Source organism: Podarcis filfolensis (genome assembly GCF_964270895.1).
Source record: "Podarcis filfolensis genome assembly, chromosome: 2".
Lineage (NCBI taxonomy): Eukaryota > Metazoa > Chordata > Lepidosauria > Squamata > Lacertidae > Podarcis > Podarcis filfolensis.
In genome coordinates this window covers 80,425,024-80,440,276 of record NC_139605.1, presented here as the reverse complement: position 1 = coordinate 80,440,276, position 15,253 = coordinate 80,425,024, and the positions used below count along the sequence as shown (strand labels likewise).

The 15,253-nt window shown below is 48.0% G+C and overlaps 1 long non-coding RNA gene across 3 annotated transcripts in view; it reads left to right on the top strand.

Annotated features, from left to right (window-relative positions):
• The window catches only part of LOC310755161, a 59,958-nt gene that overhangs the window by 2,591 nt on the left and 42,114 nt on the right, over positions 1-15,253 (top strand). The window contains exon 3 of one of the 3 annotated variants that reach the window (XR_014544195.1): positions 3,073-6,760. The exons of the other annotated variants lie outside the window; for them this stretch is intronic. This is a non-coding gene — a long non-coding RNA (uncharacterized lncRNA). Of the gene's footprint in view, positions 1-3,072; positions 6,761-15,253 lie in introns of those variants that run through there. 3 annotated transcript variants of the gene reach the window in all.

The following is a 15,253-nucleotide window of genomic DNA, read 5'->3' as shown; positions in this document are numbered from 1 at the left end:
CATGTACTTACTCCATGCTGAGCTCCTCAGAGGAAAAAAAATGTGGGATTGAAATGTAATAAATTAATTAATCCCCAGTTTGAATCCCTCCTCAGTCACAAACCAGGGCCTCAGCAGATTCTTGATCCCATTCCTCAACCCCATTCTTTGTGTTTCTTTACAGTATTCAACCCCAACAGGATTGCCACCAGCTTTTTTTTTTTTAATTCTCAGTCTAATTTGTTTTTATATGACATTTAGTTGTTTTTTTAATTCTAAGTTTAATTTGTTTTTATATGGCATTTTTAATATGGCATTTATCTTTGGGCCTTTCCCCACCCCCCTGTAGAACTGGCATTTCTCTGTCTTCCTCTCTCCCTTTCCTAACCACACTGTAATACTCCTTACTGTTCAGGCAAGTCTTGGCATCCTTCAGGGCTTTATGTTGACAAGGAAATCTGCCCAAATCCACAAATGGAGTGTCTAGAGTGGGACTTTCTGGCAGGGATTTCCTTGTACGCAAGGGAGATGAAACTTGCACAGCATGCTTTATTCAGCCTTGCAAATTCTAGTCAACTAAAATTATTAATCCGTAACATTTTTTTTTTACTTGCCCACCTGACCAGAGAGTTACTGGATTAGTGATTTGTGGTGTAAAAGAAACAAGTGCTGTAAACATCCCTTGCTAGTTGCCTGGAAGCATTTTTTACCGCAAGGAACCAGGTGAATGAGTATTTACAAGCGAGCACAGAATCGTATTATTACTGCTCCTCCTCAGACATTCTCACACATCTTCTGTGCATGTTCACTTGCGCACACACTTTTGCTCTCATCTTTCTTCAGACACCATGTAAACAAACATGCTTTGTGACAGCTCTGACGATGCTCATATTTTATAGCATGTTATAGACAGTACAGTGGTACCTCGGGTTAAGTACTTAATTCGTTCCGGAGGTCTGTTCTTAACCTGAAACTGTTCTTAACCTGAAGCACCACTTTAGCTAATGGGGCCTCCCGCTGCCACCACGCCGCTGGAGCACAATTTCTGTTCTTATCTTGAAGCAAAGTTCTTAACCTGAAGCACTATTTCTGGGTTAGCAGAGTGTGTAACCTGAAGCGTATGTAACCTGAAGCGTATGTAACCCGAGGTACCACTGTACATACACAGATGCACTTTCCCACATACTACCCAAAGACAAGACCTTCCACATTCTGCATCAGTTACTTGCAATGCACCACCACTCTCTGCACATTTGCAGAACATAAAAGCAACACTGTTTTCAGCCAAACATATGTTTAGTGTTCCTCACCCCCCACAAACACACCCACAGGCTGTAGTTAGTATACCCCTACATACTCCCACCTACCCTCTGCAGGCTTTGACAATTCACCCTATCACAAACCCCACACCACGTATATCACCCTCTCTGTGCACATATACACACACCCTGTCTCTGGCGTGCGGTTCCTTGGCAGCTGTTCTGCTCTAGGCACGTCCTAGTTGGAGAAGCCGCCCACACTTAAAAACAGATGATTTCACAGAAAAGCAAACAGGGGAGGCACAACAGGGGAGGAAGAATATTTAGGAATGGGAGTCAGAGGTCAGGAAAAGGGTCCTTAGCTGTCATTGTTTAGATACTTTGGCTGCTTTGAAGCAATCTCTCTGGTTGTGGGGAATGGGAAAACAAGAGAAGAGGTTGGATGTCTTAGAATATATTTATATAGCAATTCATTGCTTAGCACTGGTGTACAATTGCCTCTGAAGTGTGGTGCATTACCCATTCGGACAGAACGGAACAACACCCAGCTCTGGAACAGGAAGTGATTAATTCCATGAAGAGCAGCCAGGGAATTTTAGGGAGCAGGAAGAGCAGAAACGGCTGTCTGGGCAATGAGCCAGAATTCTGGGGCTTGTACCCCAGCTCCCAGCCAATGTGTTTGGGCTTGGGGGTTACATGACTTTTGAGAAGCAAGATACTCCACTCCCTTTGTGCCACAGTAGGATGCTAGGGTGAGGGCTGGTTCTAAGTGGACATAGGCACCCGCAGCCCAAGATCCCCCCAAATCCACTCTCTTTTCTGTGCCTACTGCTTGAGCCTCAGAAGTCTGCAGCCAGCCCTGGCTCCTTACAAAACTGCCTCTCAAGCATCCCTCCCTCTCTCCCAACCAACTCAAGGCGTCATCTGTTCCGTCTGGTCTCCGCTTAGCGGTGGTATTCCAGCAGCTGGCAAAGCTGTAAACAGGCAGGTAGACAAGCCAACACCCCAGTGCTGAAGCCAAGTTGCTCCTACCTGGTCATTAACTCCCAGTTTGCTAATGACCTTTAATAGCTGCTAATTACAGCCTGGGCAAGGGAGGGACACAGCCAGGTGCCAGTGTCCAGATCAGAGAGATCCAGAGCATGTTTAGGGGCAAGGGATGCTGTAGGGCCGGAGAGGGTGGGAAGGGAAGAAGCAGACCCAAAGGAGAAAGAGAGAGGTGGAGAATGTGTGAGTTGGGGAAGGGCTGTACCTCAGTGGTAGAAGGTCCCAGTTTCAATCTCCAGGTAGGGCAGGGAGAAGTCCCTCTCTGAAGGCCTGGAAAGCTGCCTGTCAGCATGGTATTGAGCTGGATGGAGCAATGGTCTAACCTGGTATGAGGCAGCTTCCTATCTTTTTACGTCCCTCGGTGGACTGACTTTGGAGGCAGCTGTCCCAGGAGGGCACAGCTGAATGAACCTAGCACAGCGAGGCCTCTGCTTTAGTCTCCAGTTGGGATTTCCCAGCTGGCAGTGAGGGGTAGAGAGAGTCAATTTGGGGCTGTCCCCAAGGTCAGAACAGGGAACTACATAAATGATCCAGCAATAAAGTCACCCACCCCATTTCTGGCCCCTGTTTAGGTTGGGATCTGCATAAGGCAGGATCTTGTAGTCTGAGATTAGCAGGTGTTGGGGGAAGGAGAAGAGGACTGAGGCAATGAGGCATGGACTACTTTCCCTTATTTTGAACAGGGTTGTTATTCTGTCAATCTGTCATATCTACTTTTGGAGCACCTCTAGGATGCACCGTTATCTGTTTATTGCATTTATACCCCACTGTTTTTCCTCCCCCCGAGGAACTGAAGGTGACGTACATGGTTCTCCCTTGCCTCATTTACACCTCACAACAATGTTGTAAGGTAGGTTAGGCTAAGAGGCAGGGAATGACCCAAGGACCCCCAGGGAGCTTCCTGGATGAGTGGGGATTTGTACCCTGGTCTCTGAAGTCCTAGTCCGACACTGGCTCTAACCACTATACTACACATGGGTGAGGATGAGATGGAGATGTCTTCCCGAATTGCTCCTTCCTTAGAGCCAAGAAATCCATAACTGTTTGGCTGCTGTGAAGTGGGAGAGCATTCGCAGTGAAATTAGTTGCAGCCAAGAGACAGTAAAATATGTCTTTGGGCTGTCCAAAAAACAAGAGTTCTTGGACTGGGATCAAAACTCTTCCACGCATCTCTCTCCGCCTCCTCCTCCTCCTCCTCCTCCTCACCCAGCAGATGTTCTCACCAGAGACCCCTCTCCCACCCTTGCCAATGCCCACTTCAGAGCAGCCACGGCTCTGACCCCGGCTAGCATACAGAGCCTTTCCCGGCAGGCAAGTGGCTGAGCCCAGGGCCCTGCTGGGAAGGGAAGTCTGCTCTCTGTGACTCATGCACTGGGCGAGGCAATCCCCCCTCCCTTCGTGACCGCAGCCACCACCAGGCTGTAGTCCAGATAGCAGCGGGGAGGAGGGAGGTGAAACACAGCACGCATGCACGCACGCACACACAAGAGAGCTCAACTCAATCCTTCCCTCTTTCTCTCTGTATACTTGGATGGCTCCCCTAAAATCCCCATGTGTTGCAGGCAGTGTGTTTGCCATAAGAGCTGTACACTACTTTCTAATGTGCACATACAAATGCCTGTTTAGTTCTGTGTGTGCCTGCGTGCATGTATACAGAGCATCTGGCCTTGCATGCATATGTGGTGTGTATGTGTTACAGAAGAGGTGTGGCATACAAGTGTTGTGTTTTATTTTTTAATGCATCCTTTTTCTGTAACATGGCAAGTAGTGTGTGTGTTATGGCTGGGTTGCATATAGTGTGTCTCTGGGTGTACACACACACACACCTTGGGTTTGTGAATGGCGCTCTGTTACTGCAGCCCTATGTTTTGTGCTTGTGGACTTGGATCCCCAAGTTCTCAGGCTGTGTACACGTGTATACATTTCTGAAAACTGTGCAACCACTTGGATTTATGAGTTTTGCTGTATGTAGTACCACAAACTTCTGTCCATTTTGCCCTGTACATCATTTAGGATAACTATTTCCTTGGTTTTGTTAATTGGCTATGCGTTACCTCCAGTGCAGTGTGTCACGTATGTTCTGTGACCGTGTGTCTTTCTGGGAAGTGTTGTTTTGTGTGGTTGTGCCTCTGTGGCTGTCGGGCTAAGTGCATCTGAGGCTTCGCTACAGGTAAAGGCAGGTGGTGTACCCAGTGACCTTGTTTCCTTCACCCCTTGCTGTGGCATGCGAAGGGAAGCAGTCGGGACTTGCAGTGGGAGGAGAACAGAGAGAGGAGCCCGGCTAGCACAGTTCCCCGTTCCCATGACAGCAAGGAGACCGTGAATTGGGACATATCCCCACACCCATTATGGCGCAAGTTTTTGCTTATGTCACACACCATTGCCATGGTAGCAGCTGCTTCCTTTATTGTCTGGCAGATCCCGGGACCTCAACAATGAACTTCCTGTCATGGGAGGGAAGGAGCTTCCCAGCTGGGGGTGGAAAGGGAAGGGGCAAAGGTGACTGCTAGGACCTGAGGCCTTTCTACCTAGAGGGCTTTGGGTTCAGCCAGCTGCATAAACCATGTACCAAACAAGATCCACTGCCAGCACAAGATCCACTCCTCAAATTCTAGCCGTTTCCCACCCCCAATCACTTTTCTTCTGCCAATAACACAACATGTACATGGCTTATCCTCAGTGTGGTGTTCCTTGTTGTTTTGGATAGCCCCAAAGTCCGGACCCTTATGTCTTTATAGGTTGCCTCCCTGCAGGGGGCAGGCCTGGTGCCAGTGTGGAGCTTGATATTTGAGAACATACCCCCCACTCCCAGCTTCCCTCTCTTAACTGGGCTTGGTCTAGCACAGCTGCTGGGAAAGGGAGCGGAGCTGAGCTGACGCAGGGATAGTGTGTGGGGAGCAGCTCCCAGGCCTTGGAGTGCAGCCCAGTTTGAGTTAACCCTTCCCTGAGCACCAATGCAGGATGTGCCAATCTGTGGGGGAGGCAGCACTTGCTTCCAGCTCTGTGGGCAAATGGCAGTGATTCACCACAGGATCCACCCACCCACCATACAGGATCCCCAGCTGTGTGCCATCTCAATGGGGAGCAAGGAGTACGCCACCAAGGGGGCAAAAGAATGGGGCAAAGGCAAGTAAATAGAAACTGAATGAGAAGCATAGTACTTCCTAAAGAGAGAAGACTTCCACATCTCTTTGCTTACTTACTAGGCACATATTTGACATGGATCTAAGATGATTTAGAGGGGAAAGAGGTGTTCTATCCAGTTTTCAAGCCCTCGTGTCCCACCTTCTCCCACATCAGCCAGCTCTCCTAGCTGTGGTCTGGAATTGAATCAATATGTACACAGGGCACTTCCAAGTTGTTGCTGTTTTCAGGTGGGATTTGACCACATTCTAGTAATTATTCAGGTTGAGTAATTATAGTTGATTGAGCAGGGGGTTGTCTTGCGCAACTCACCTGCTTTCCCAAAAGATCATATTTTTTTGCGATAAAGAAAGTAATGGGGAAATGCACTTGGAAGTGTTGGATGACACTTGCCTTGATGCAACATTATGTAACCTCCCTATGAACAAATCAGAACGAATGCTCCTTAAATCAGGTCTGGGGAACCATTGACCTCCAGATGTTGCTGAACTACAACTCCCATCAGCATTAGCAAGCATAGCCAATGACCCTAATTGATGGGGCTTGTACTTCAGCAACTAAGGGCCTGTTTATGCACACTGTTTATGCACAGCTATTGTTCATGTGTTGCACAAGATCCAGGCATAAATGGCATTTCAACAAAAGGAAATGCTTCAGACCAGTAGTTTCCTAACAGTTCACACATGCAAGACAAACCCATCCACACAGAGATTTTCCTCGCTCCCCCAGTATTTTTATTTTTATTATTTTAATTTAGTGCTGCCGTAAGCTAAAATCTATTATCTCTCAAAGTAGCATTTCTGTTGCAGGAGCATGATTTTCCCAGCAGTCAACTTGCAATATTTTGCCACTTGGGAAATATTATTCCAGCCCACCCATTGTGATTGTAAGTGGTGTGTGGGATATCATTAAGTGTGGCAGGCACCAAATGGATCGTGCCTGAATCTTTACAAAATCGTCTGTTTTTTTCTTCGCTGTACCACTAAAGAATAGAGCACGCGTGTGAACCGAGGTTTTAAAATAAAATACTAGCAAGGATTCCCTGTCATAGCCCTGTCATTTCATGAATGTTTTTATTTAGTGCTTGGAAGTCTGTGGACTTTATTTTCAGCCCCAGAGCATGAATCTCCCCTGTTTTTCTTTAACATCACAAACAGGAATATGACTGCCTTCCCTGCTACAGGTATCCCCTCCTTTCTCTTAGGTAGGAGCAGAATACTGTATTGTGATACTGACGCCTAATGCATGCTAGTGCAAATATAACACTAATGCTAAAATCCTGTGCCCGATTACCTGAGAGTAAGTCTGCTCAGTGGGAGGAAACTGATTTATTGGATCCATATCTGCCCCAGGTTTGGTACAAAAGCTATTAATCAAGGAAGCATGCAACAATTAAAACCAGCAAATCATCATGAAATATTGTTATTTTAAAAATGCAAGGTGGACAAGCATGGCAGATTGTTGTGTGGTTGTCCAATCAGGGGACAAGAGAGATAAACAAACAAAAAACCTCCTGAGAGTATTTTTTTGCTTTCAGACCCCTTGCCTAAGAACTAAGGGCCAAGACTAGCTTATTTTCCTCTTGGCTCTTAAAGAAAAGAAGAATACCATCTGGGGTTTATCAGATCCTGTCATAACAGGCCTTGGGAAAGCCTTAAAGACCTATTTGTTCTCTTTGGCTTTCTTTTGAGCTGTGGCTGTATTGGAGGGCTGGTGGCTGGATTGTTGGTTTATTACAATCACTGGCTTTTATTCATGAGCAGGTTTCTGTACCTTCTCTTCTGTAAACAACATTGGGAGGGTTTCACTCACACTCCTCAAAATATTTTAAATAATTGAAAATGAATTTCAACAGATTTTGTCCTGAAGCTGCAAAAACACACTAGGCTCTGCCTCAGCACTCACCCAAAGATGCTGAACCCTGCCCTGCCTCATGTATTCAGTCCTGGAATCATTATGGAGTTCTGGATGCCAGATTTTTAAAAAATATTATTTCAAGAGGTGCCAAACCAGATTCCTACACGTAAGCGAAGAAAGGTGAACTCCGCATGTAGACAGTAATCTGAGAGGATCTTAAAGCATGTACTCTGCTGCACACCTTCTGTGCAAGAATTTGGAAACCTGTGGTGTTGCCTTACGTGGAAAATAGCAACAGTTGTGTGTTTTTGCAAATTCAGAGGCTGTTGTGGGGGGCAGGCCTTGTGTTTGTGATCCTACTCTTTCCTTGTGTATTCCAAACAAGAGGCTAGAAAGAGCCACAAGGCCCCCAGAATCCTCTTCAGTTTCCCGGCTGAATGTTATTTTTATTATATATTAATTCATGAATCATGTTTTTAATGCCTGTCAAAGTGATTTACAAACACACACACACTCACACTCACACACATGCTAGAAATAGTTTTAAAAACAGTACACACGGTACACCTACACCCCGGATATAGGTGTAAAAACAATGCAAAATGAACATCTAAGGCAGAGACTTTTTTGCCCAGCTGGAAAAGCAAATAGCAGCATACAGTGGTACCTCGGGTTAAATAATTCGTTCCGGAGGTCCGTTCTTAACCTGAAACTGTTCTTAACCTGAAGCACCACTTTAGCTAATGGGGCCTCCTGCTGCTGCCACGCCGCCGGAGCACGATTTCTGTTCTCATCCTGAAGCAAAGTTCTTAACCCGAGGTAATATTTCTGGGTTAGTGGAGTCTGTAACCTGAAGCGTATGTAACCCGAGGTACCACTGTATTTGTTTGCCGTTGGGTGCATAGGTAGTGGAAAGCCACAGGCAATCCTAAAGCATGTGCCTGTGTAATACATGCATTTGTCATAGAATCCTAGATTTGTAGAGTGGGAAGAGACCGCAAGGGTCATCTAGTCCAACTTCCTGCAATGCAGGAATCTTTTGCCCAATGTGGGACTTGAACCCACAGCCCTGAAATTAAGAGTCTTGTGCTCTACCAGCCGAGCTATTTGTCACACGCATGCAAACTCTGTGTCTTTACATGTATGTGGAAGAAACATAATGTGTGAAGCGGCCCAAACGGGAAGAGGCAATTGAGAATGGATGTAGATTTTGTGGCAGGGCAGCGGCAGGGAATGAGAGGCATAACTTTTTGGATAGCACGGGGTGGGTGTGGGGATGGGGAAGCTTCCCACTGAGTCGATCCAGCTTCTTGTGCCCTATCCAGCTCCATCTGGCTCCGTCTGCACCTCCCTGCAGGGCCCCCTCCCCGCCCTTTGCAGCTGTGTCGCCTCCGGCTTGGAGCCATTTGGATTTTGCAAACTAAGCAAGGTCAGGCCAGGAGAAAATGTGGAAGCGACAGCCCTGGGGGAAAACTAGGGTGCTGCAAGGGCACTCCCTTCAGCGTCAAAGCCTCCATAGCCGTGCTATTCCAGTGCCAGGAAGCACTGTAATTATTGGGGTCACGAGGCTATGCCTTTTGTAATAGCTGGCTCAATCAAAGCTTTCCCTTTTGCAAGCAGTGCGCCCCCAGTTGACTTAAGGCGGCAGCAGGGTGTAGCGCTCTGGCGAGAGGTGCCTGCTCCAGACAGCACTGAAACGTAGGCATTCGCAGCCATTCAGTTTGAGTAATTCCAGCCACCTCCTTCACTTCCTCTCCTAAATTGCCCAGCAGGATTGTTGTGTGGCAATTAGAGAGCAAGCTGCTCTCCGCCCCAGAGGCAGCTGCATCGCAGAGATCCCTTTATAAACAGCTGCTCATGCCCTAGAGAGAACTGTAAACTCAGCTCTGGGCAAGGAAGGCATCAGTGTTTAACTCAGTAAAGCTCTTTAATGTCTTCTGGCGGAAATGATACCGGACATTGTTGCCTGGTTCCTGCTTGCACACACAGAACTTCACTCTGTCCTCTCTGGGGCAAGCCAGAATTGTCCTAAATTATTTTCTTTTCATCTCATACCTATCCCCAGTCTCTGTTTTCGTCTCTTTGGAGATTATTGCCAACCATCGCAATAATAATAATAATAATAATAATAATAATAATAATAATAATAATACCCCGCCCATCTGTCTGGGTTGCCCCAGCCACTCTGGGTGGCTACATAATAAAACATCAAACATAAAAAACTTCCCAATACAGTGCTGCCTTCAGATCTCTTCTTAAAGTTGTATAGTTCTTTATCTCCTTGACATCTGATGGGAGGGAGTTCAGTATCCTCAAGGATTTCATTGCACACAGATCTGGAAAGGTGGGTTTTACCATCCGTTTCCCACAGAATAGTGTAGGAATCAATGGGAACCAGGTTTTCTTGTCTTGGACAAAAGGGGTACAGACCTGAATCATAGTGCTGGTAGGCCTCCTTCAGACACACTAATTCTCACCTCCACCCATTCCTCATTCTCCTATTAGGGTCCTTGGAGACTCTCCTTCCCATGTACATTGGTAACATTTTTGTGTTATGCCATGCCAAGAAAGGGCGTTCTCACATTCTACAATTCAATTGGGATGAGGAACCATTTCAGGCCAGGGGCTACATTCCCCTATGGGCAAACTTCCAGAGACCACATGCCAGTGGCGGGCTGTGCCAGAAGCAAAAGAGGGCAGCGGGGGACATATGACCTGGGCAGAGGGGTGTGTGGCCTGGGGAAAGTCCTGAAGGCTAGAAAGAGAGTCCTGGAGAGCCGCAGTTGGACCCCGTGAACCCCACCCTGAGCTGGAGCATTCATTTAGTTTTAAAGCATCTCACTTCCACTTTCTCTCTTGTACCAACAGCATCTACACATGCACACACAAAAAGTGGCTCAAATGTGCTTCGTCATGTCAAAGCGCAGAGTATCTTTAGATTGAATCAGAAAAGTATTTGGCCTCTTGTGCTTATTCAGGAATAGGACCCGGAGTGTGAAATCCCTTGAACTCCATTTCTGGGGTTGAGATCTGATTCCTAGAGCAGGAGGAAGCAGGGAGAACCAGAATGTCTGGGTTCTGTATGTCCTGTTCGGGAAAGGAAGGGGTTCTGGGTTTCCTAACTCTGTCAGTGACTCAGGCCGCAATCCAGTTATTCTAGACCATCCAGTTGCTTTTAATAGGGCCACTCCAGAATAAACGGTCTGTGGAATGAAACTTCAGTGTGTTCTTCCTCTCTTTGCTCTGTGTGCCCTGAGCCAGAATCAGTATCCTGTAGGAAAGTATAGATGAACAATGACTCCATGGTTCAAGATTATTGGCAGTGTGAGACCAGCCATGTGCTCACTTGATTCTTGTCCATTTAGGCTGATTAAAGCAGCCAGGGGAATGGGTGAGGAGAATGGTAAATGCCTCCTTAGAGAAAGACATAGTTCTATCTAACCTTAGGATCACTGTGAAAAGACTACAACTGAAAAAACAAACACATTCTTTAGATCCCTCTGTATTGGATGACTACCCACCAGTCTCAGATTTGCCATTATTGGGCAAGTTTCCAAGTAGCACCTCAGTTTTGGTAAGGGGTTGTTTGTTTTTGATGAAATTGATTATTTAGACCCCTTTCTATCTGATTTCAGGCCTGGTTTGGGGACTGAGACAGCTTTGGTTGCATTGGTAGGCAATATTTGTCAAGAATTTGACAGGCAGAGTATGTCTCCATTGGATCTGCTGGACCTCTCAGTGATGTCCATCCATGACCATAATATCCTTCTGGAATGACTGATGAAGTCTTGAGTTTAGGAGGAACCATTTTGCAGCAGTTCCACTCCTTCCTTGAAAGTCAGTTCGAAAAGGTAGAGTTGGAGGACTTGGTGCCTTGGCCACTGGGTTATGGTGACATGTAGGGTTAGATCTTGTCCTCCTGATTATATAAATCTACATGAAGCCACTGATAGAGATCATACATGAATTCAGGGTGCACTGCTACCAATATTTAGATTACTTCCAACCTCACTTCTCCTTTTCATCTAACAAAATGAAAGCTCTTGATGTTCTAAAATCAGTGAGTGGATGAGGGCTTTCAGTAACTGAAGCTTAACTCAGACAAGACAGTGGTGCTCCTAGTTAGAAAGGAGATGAATTCTGGAATAGGAATTCAAAGTGTTTTGAAGTGGCAGCTGCGGCCAGAAGTGCCTTTGGTCAGCTGAGGCTGCTGTGCCAGTTGCATCCTGAGGTCAGACCTGGCTACAGCAGCACATGCCTTAGTCACATCTAGGTAGGATTATTGAAGCACACTCTATGTGAGGCTGAGTGCCTAGCTGTTGGACACAGGACTCCAGTACTGGGCTATATAAATCATTTGTGGATGTGAGATAGGGGAATTAAATTATGTTTTGCCTCTGTGCGCAAGTATGAATATGACCTGTGCTCACTAGGTGGTCTTACACAAGCCGTTATTTCTTAGCTTGTCTCTCCCTTCCCATTTGCAGAATGGGGGATAATGACACTGATATATTTTTTAATGGATTACAGCTACTGTATTTCCATACAGCAGTTTATTGTGGACTCAGTGCTGCCCATCCATGCAAAGGTCTCTCTTTTTTGGTACAGTCCACACAACATCCTCATCAAAATGCCATCCAATATCCGCCCCCCCCCCATTAAACTACATTTACCGTTTCTGTGGGATTTTATTTACTTACTGGATTGCTGCATAAACTGTAAATCCAGTTTAAATGGGGAAATAATGCAGGATGGCATTTATATGAGGACCTTTGACAATTTGTATCTATTAAGTTTATATCCATCCATTCCTCCCAAAGGAGACTAGGGTGGCAAACACCAAAGTAATGGAACAGCTGATAAAATAAAATAAAAAAATTGAAACTGTAAAAAAAATATCCACGCATGAGCAGCCCCAGACCACAGTAAACCATTCTGTGGAAGCACCTTAACTGCATGTGAAGCACTTTGAAGACTTGAAATCCCAATGCAAGTGTCAAGTATTTGTGTTGTAGCAAGCTCACAATTTATGCACATTCAACTTGTGCGCGTTCAGTTTTACACATGGGGGAGGATACGAAAAAATAAATAAAGTAGGTAGGGATCTGGGGGAAAATGACTTTGGCAATCCCACCTGCCATTGAACTCAATGTTGTTGTTGTTTTGACTATACACGATTTTGGCTTTAGAAGCAATCCCCGAGACGTAACCCCCACATAAGTTGTGGGCTTACTGTACTGTTCCAAATGCACTGGAAACCAACCAATGGGAACACCCTGCTGTACGCCCGGCTGTATATACCGTATTTTTCGTCCCATACGACACACCAAGTTTTTTGAGGGGGAAATAAAGGAAATCCCCCCCCCTTTATTTCCCCCCCCAAAACCAGGTCGGGGAAACCGAACCAGCTCGAGGAACAGCGGGATGGTGGCGCTGCGCCTCCTTGCTGTCCCCCGAGCTTGTGGGGCTGGCCGATGTCTGTCGGCTCTGCTTCAGGGCGCCCCTGCGGGGAACACACTGGGGATGTCTGCCCGGCGTGCGGGGCACTCTGCTTCAGGGTGCCCATCGCGCAAGGCGGCAGGCTGCTATCCGCAGTGTGGGGAGCCCTGCGGGGAACTCCCGCAGGGCTCCAACACGCTGCGGATGTCTGTCCGGCAGGCGGGGCGCTCTGCTTCAGGGCGTTCCTCGCACCGGGCGGCAGGCTGCTATCCACAGCGTAGGGAGCCCTGCGGGACCTCCCGCAGGGCTGCCTAGGCTGCGGATGTGTTCCTGAAGCCTGGAGAGTGAGAGGGGTCGGTGCACACTGACCCCTCTCGCTCTTCAAGCTTCAGCGAAAGCCTGCATTCGCCCCATAGGACGCACCCAGATTTCCCCTTCATTTTTGGAGGGGAAAAAGTGCGTCCTATAGGGCGAAAAATACGGTAGTGCACGTTCATAGGCAGATCCTGCCTCAGAAGGCCCAGACTGGCCGGACTATTGTCCTCTGGCTCTGTCCATCATGGTGTGGGAAAGCCCTGTGACTACACACGCCTCTTGTTCTCGTTTTTGCATTGACATTTCTGTAAATTGGGGGGGGGGGCATAAAAGTTCGTTTTGATTCTTAGCAAAGGAAACCCTAACCTCACTCCTGCTCCTCCTTGATGTATGTACAGACTGCAAGCGCACCTTCCTCCCCGTTTCCCGATACGAGTCAATGCGGTCTCCAAGTCATGTCATCTTTCCCTTATGTTCATGTACACACAAAACATTGACGGTGAGGAGGAGGGAGTCGGGGACGCGCCCGCAGATTTCCCTCCTTAGGAGCCCACGGGGGTTGTTTTCCCCCCCTCCGCTGAAGTCTTTTGCCCAGGAGCGCGCGGCGTTACTCTCCGGTGCGAGAGGCACTCTGCACGTGCACGTCGGAATTGCTCGCGGGCTCCGGGGTTACGCTCTGAAAAGCTTGTTCTGAAAGCTCGGCCGGTCGCAAGGCGAGGGTGTGTTTGTGTGTGTTGACTCTTAGCAGCCAGGCAACGTGGTTAGGGTCGTTTCGGCGTTGGGGGGGGGGAGGCCTCTGCTCCGCGTTGGATCCGCGGCTCAGTCTTAAAACTAGGACCGGGGAGGAGAAGGGAACGGCCCGCTTTGCCGCCCCTCCTTCCGGCCGTATTGTTAACCCCGGAGTGCCCGACCCCAAGGGACGTGGAGCCTGAGCGGAGGAGGGGACAAGGGCAGCTCCCCGCCCCTGACTCGGCACTTTCTGTGCTGCTGACTTGGGGCTTTCGGGGATCCCTGACGCCGCTCCCCGGCGAATGCGTCGGAACAGGCTCTGCCCCCGCAAAAGGGCAGCGGGTTCAGCCGGGCTGCGTGCGCGCGCGCGCCTCGCCCTGCCCTCTCCCCTCCAGGATGTGAGCAGGGTTCCAGGAATGAGGTTGAACCCGTTGGGCCGGTCCCCGCCTGGAGGCCCCGGAACCTCATTCCCTGGCGCTGAGCAGGCCGGACCCGGGAGCCACAACCTCTTCCCAACGGGCTGGCCCGCTGCCAGACCCAGCGGCTCCTTGTCCCGGGCTTCGTTGGGTGGGAAAGATGGGCAGCTGCAGGCAGGGAACTTTGAAGGGACCGGTGTATGCCATTTCACACACACACACGCTTTCTAATTGACCAAACAGCTCGTTTATGCTTCATGATAACTTGGCTTGTTAAAGTTTCTGGGGTCTCGCCCGTTTCTTCAGGAATTCCGTGCTTTACCTTCTTATTTTGCCATCACCACGCTCCCACTTTACAGGAGGAGAAACTGAGGCTGAGAAATCATGACTCACGCAAGGCTCCGTCACGCATTGTGCCGCGCAGCAAACCCCTTCTTTGACGTGGGGCCCAGTTCTCAAGAACAGATGAGATGTAAACCTGTTTCCAGATAGTACCCTTCAGGTTTCAAGAAGGGGCTCACATGATGGAATGCTCACACGCTACTAAGTGTTGAAAGCTAGTGTGTTGGCAAGATCCCTTCCTTTCTCTGTACAGGGAATTTGGTGTGTGTAGGTGTAATTCAGTCATGTGACATGGCACCATCCTGACACCAGTTTACTATCTCATCTGCTGTGAGAAGTAGGGAGCCACAGTCAGCTTCACTTCCCTGGCAATAGTACCCCTATAATATATGCTTTTGCATACAAAGCTTGTTGCAAACATGCCTTGTATTTTTTAAACAAACAAACAAACAAACAAACACTTAAAGTATTTTATTTGTGTTGTTGTTTAGTCGTGTCCAACTCTTCGTGACCCCATGGACCAGAGCACACCAGGCACTCCTGTCTCCCACTGCCTCCCGCAGTTTGGTCAAACTCATGCTGGTAGCTTCAAGACTGGAGTACATTTTATTTGTAAAGGTAAAGGTAAAGGTACCCCTGCCTGAACGGGCCAGTCTTGACAGACTCTAGGCTTGTGTGCTCATCTCACTCTAGAGGCCGGGAGCCAGCGCTGTCCGCAGACACTTC